The following is a 4924-nucleotide window of genomic DNA, read 5'->3' as shown; positions in this document are numbered from 1 at the left end:
TCTAGACCTTGCCGAGGGGAGCCCCGCTGTGTGTCACTGAGCAGTGTCACTCACTTACCCATAGCCCTTCACTCTGGAAGAGACTGGCCTGACTGAGGCCAGGGGAGCCAGGAGAGCCACAGGGGAAGGGAGGTTGCCATGGTTATTAAGGGACCCATCATGCCCATAAAGGGACTAGCCACTGGGTATTGGTGCTTCAGGATAGAGCCGTGTGAATCACCTGTCAGGGCCCCAAGCACTGCCACTTGTGTAGGGGTGACTTTAAGAGGGGGTTGGGACAAGATCTAGCTTTGCCAAAGACTGAACTCTTAAACCAGGCAGCTGGCCCCCAGGAGGGGGAGGTGTGTGGTCTTCCCAGGTTGGGTTTTCCAACATCACTTAAACGGGCTCCCTCATTCTGTTTACAAATAACAAAATCAAGGTGAGCGCTCCCAGAATGATCTGTGAGGTCCCTCCCCCAGGAACCCTGGGAATTATCACTCTTCTTTGTTGATGAAGGAAGACAACGCTGGCTGCCTGTGCAGGCCATCCATTCATCCACCCAGTAATCAGATGAGGCACACAGAAGAGAGACAGACCCTCTAGAAACCAGTTCCAGCAGCTGTTCGAAGAGCAGTGTCAGGAGCCACACACAGGAGAACAAATACATGCCACCACGTTACTCTCCAGGGGACAAGCTCGGTGGTCTACCTCGAGGGAGGGGTGTAGCCCGAGCGCCACCCACCTTCTTCCATCTAGCTGCCTGGGTTCCTTCTGCTTTCTCAAAGACCCTGCAGAGCAGCCAGGTCTTCCCGTTGAAATGCAGGAGTCATTTGATGTAGTCTGTTAGCGCAAGGCTGCTGGATTATCCCTCCTCTGATCTCTGAGCTTTTCCAAGTGGGGACCTCAGTCTGCAAGGTCCCATCCCCTCTGCTCGGTCCACCACCCACCCTACTACCCCTGGTAGACAACGGAAACAACCGCCAAAGGTCAAAGCCCACACCCTTGAGTGGATTCCACCTCCCAGAACCCCCTGGGGCAGAGTAGAACGATGGTCCAGTGCTGGCTCAGAGGGACCCTGTGTATGGAGCACCGCCCAGTCTTGTGCCCTCTTCAAAGCTACGTGTAAGCCCACTGTTGCGGCCACAGTGCCACTCCATGTCGTCAAGGGCCTTCCTCTTTTCACTGCCCCTCCACCAGACCAAACGTGATGTCCTTCTCCAGGGGCTGGTCCGTCCCGAGGGGCTGGTCCCTCCAGACGATATGTCCAAAGTACACGAGACAAACTCTTAACCATCCTGGCCTCTAAGGAGCAAGTTGTACTTCTTCTAACATGTATTTGCTCTCTTGGCAGTCCGTGGGACCTTGTGTATCCGGCATAACAGCGATCCGAGGGTACGGTCCAGTAGATTGCATGAGAAAATCGCCAAAAAACGGGGTGGGGGTGTACCAGGAGGGCAGCAAAGTTTCTTCCAGGCTCACTGTGTCTGCTAGATGTGCATGTGAGGCTGCCAACTGTCCCTGTGCCCCGGGGTCGGCTCAGACGATACTGGATCCCAACACTGAGTGGCAGACTGCCTAGAGGGGGTGCCAGTTCCCAAAGGGCCCCTTACCGTCTCCCAAACTGTGTCATCATCAAGCATTGAAATGCCCCTCTAAGTCAGCCTGACCCCTCCAGAGACTCGAGAGAATCAGAAAGGAGAAGCTTGGATGAGCTGTCCAGATACATATGTATGCGTGAGTGGGTGAGCAAGTGAGTGCATAGATTGCAATTCTCTCCCCTACCAGGCCCTTGAAGTCAGGGACCATATCTCCTCATTAATCTCGAAATCCCACATGCCTGATTCAGAGCAGATGCTCAATAACTGCTTATTGAACCAAGCGAAGGAGTAACAAGGGTTGCTGGTTTTCTGTTTTCTGGGGTCTGCTAATCAGTATCACGCATTGGCCGTTAGCTGACGGCAGACAGAGCCGCAGCTGGAGGCACGGCTGCCTTCCCTGTGAGCGGCCAGCTTGAGGAGACACCTGTTGGAGCAGCCATCAGCAGATACTCAGCAGGTAGTCCTCAGCTGCCCCGTCGCCACGCTGCCCTGGTCCCACGTCCGTTGACCCTCAGAGTTCTAACTGCCCTTCGGACAACTTGTCCCAGCCTGGTTTTGTTAGTGGCCATCAAGTCTGCTCTGACCCTGGGGACCACATCCACGTACCACAGAGTGGAATGTGGCCCAGACCTGCTTGCTCTGCACGGTCGTCAGCATTCTGGAATCCATTGTCCCGGCTACTGCGTGGCTTTGTGCACCGTCCAACCTGCAGGCTGATCTCCCAGCACTTGCTCAGACAGTATTCTTTTGTGATCCATAGAGTTTCCATTGGCCGGCTTTTCGAAGTCGATGGCCTGCCTTCCTGGTCTACCTTAGTCTGGAAGCTCTGCTCAAAGCCATTCAGCCTCGGTGACCTGCTACTGTTTAGAATACTGATGACACAGTGTCCAGCACCATGGACACACATAAGCCATCACAGTGTTACCCATGGATAAAGGGGGGTGGTAGCAGTTTAAAACCCATCCTAACTCATAGTGGCTCTATAAACGCAGACTCACTGCCTTCCAGTGGTTTCCCGAGTAGCAATGGGCCAGCCGTCGGTGGCCTGGTGGCTTCCTTCTCAGCCTGAGATTTGGTCTCTGTGATGGCTGGGCTACTGGTTCTCTGCCGTGGTGCACCTCTCTGGCCACATGGTATGACTTTGAGTAGGAGGCCCAGGAAACTTGTGGGAAGCCACCCATCGGGGTCACTGTGATCTTATTTAAAATTTAAAAAGAACACTGAAATATGGACTGCACTACCACCCTGGTAGCCAGCCGCTCCTCCGACAACCCCACGGCTCTCTTGTCTTGTTTGTGTTGATCAACAAACCAGTGTTGAGTGTCCTGGGGGTGGGGGGCAGGAGCCATATGGGGCTGCGGGCACAGCCCTGTCCTGAGCATCTCACACGTGAAAGACAATCAGCTAGGCCATTTCAGGGCAGCAGGGTAACAGCTGCCCAGGGGATCCTGCATGGGAGCAAAGGCTCCTGAGGAAAGTGGGGAGAAGCTGGGGACCCGCTGCCAGGGGCGGGATCTGTGGTCATCTATCTACCCGATCTATCGATTGATCAGTCAGTCGGTATCCATATCTGTACCACTTCACTAGAGATGAGTCAAGAAGGGGTGCTGGTGGTGTACTGCTCAAGCCTCGGGCTGCTAACTTTGTATCCAAGCAATGAGGTTTTTGCTGGTCACGGAGTGGGGTGCGGGGGCGGGTAGGGGGGGGGCGTCGTTCAGCTTGGTTTAAATACAAAAGCAAGGCTCAGAGGGGGCCTGCACACAGATGAAGGCCCCCTCACTCACGCTGAAGGCCCCTCTGGACACCTGGCCCCTTGAAGAAGAAGGAAGTGTTGAGTGAGTGGTCTGCCTGCAGACCCTCCCCAGGTCCCCCCACTGTGTGTGATGGTGGGACCCTTGGGAAGCTGTCTCTGGGGTGAGGAAGCAGCAGACTGGCATCCCAGGTTTCTCTGACTCCCCGGGCAGTGCTCCCCCACCCCCACCCCCCACCTGCACTCTTCAGCCTTCCCAGGAGGGGTGGGGAGGGGGGAGCTGTGGGTGGCTGGCTCCTTCCTGGGGTCCTGGGAACAGTGCGGATGGAAATCTTTCCCAAAGCTGATGAAGAGCCCGGTGCTGGGGCAAACTCTGGTCCAGGGAGAGTCAGGAGGAGGCTAGATGTGGTCCACTGAGCCCTCTAGGGGGGTAAATGTGGTGGTCCACCTGGGTGCCTAGGGCCACTAGCCCCTGCCCAGCTCAGGGGAAACTGACCAGCTCACTCCTGTGAGCCAACAAAGAGCCCTGCCTGAGCCAGACTGTGTGGCTGAGTGAGGTCCAACCCCGGGCCCCCCACTTCCTAGCCAGCTGACACGAATTGATTGCCATCTGCCTCCGTTTCTGGATGTGAAAGTCCCCCACCACCGCCCTGTTCTAAGGGATGAACGAACAAGGTGATCTCCTATGGCCCTGAGCATCAGGCCTGGCTCATGTAAGGGGTGAACTAAGTCTTAGCTGGGAGCCCTGGGGCTTAGGGGCTGAATGGTGGCTGCTAACTGAGAACCCCACCCAGCACCCTAGAGGAGAAAAGAACTGGCTGTCTGCTCCCCCAGAGATGGCCACCTAGGAAGCCCTGGGGGCTCCTGCTCTGATGGTGGTGGGGGGCTGTGAGCCTCTCCCACCACCACCTACCAACCTGCATGGTGATTAGCCACTGAACACCACCACGGCAGCCTGGAAGGCCACTTTTCCTCACAAACTGAGGGCTCTCACTGTACCACCCATTGGGATCCCGGTGGGTCTCATGATTCTGTGGCTTTTACTGACTCATGTTTGGGGGGCGGTCCCAGCTCCCAAGGGTACCCCTGAAGCCCAGCCTCGTCCACAGACATTCTTTTGCACGCCGATTTCTTAACTTCACTATGGGGTTTAACGTCCAGCAGTTTCTGCGGAGCATGGGCACAGCTCACATCCAGACATGAACCAATGGCAGTGGAGCTGATCTGCTGCGAATTCTAGTCTTCCAGCTCCTGAGCCACTGAGCGAAGAACCCTGGCCCAGCCCTTCCCAGCCAGCAAAGTAGCTTTGCAGTCACCTGGCCTAACCATGGCCTTGGTTACAGACACCAGTCTCCAGCCCCTCAGAGCCACACAGGGAATCACGGAGATCCTGGGATGACTTTAGCGTCCATCAGAGCCAGACTTCCAGAAAGATGGCGACGAGAGCCCCCCCACCCCCCCACACCTTCCCTCTCCCGGCTCTCCAAACAAGACCTTGACTCAGAAACAGTCTCCAAACTCTGCCAGGCCAATTAGCAAGAACTGTGCCCTGTCTTGTAAGACCTTGAATGACTTACCTGCCACTGTGCCGTTC

The 4924-nt window shown here is 55.9% G+C and overlaps 1 protein-coding gene across 2 annotated transcripts in view; it reads left to right on the top strand.

The window, feature by feature from the left end:
- ZHX2 (zinc fingers and homeoboxes 2) overlaps nt 1–4924 on the top strand; it is a 159169-nt gene that overhangs the window by 151307 nt on the left and 2938 nt on the right. The window contains exon 4 of one of the 2 annotated variants that reach the window (XM_045286340.1): nt 1334–1374. The exons of the other annotated variant lie outside the window; for it this stretch is intronic. The gene's annotated coding sequence lies outside the window, so the exon portion shown is untranslated. The remainder of the gene's footprint in view (nt 1–1333; nt 1375–4924) is intronic. 2 annotated transcript variants of the gene reach the window in all.

The sequence above is a fragment of the Echinops telfairi genome, unplaced genomic scaffold (assembly GCF_000313985.2).
Source record: "Echinops telfairi isolate 266 unplaced genomic scaffold, ASM31398v2 ScPeMD7_1;HRSCAF=3_0, whole genome shotgun sequence".
In the NCBI taxonomy this organism is placed as follows: Eukaryota; Metazoa; Chordata; class Mammalia; order Afrosoricida; family Tenrecidae; genus Echinops; species Echinops telfairi.
This window is presented reverse-complemented; position numbering and strand designations above follow the sequence as displayed.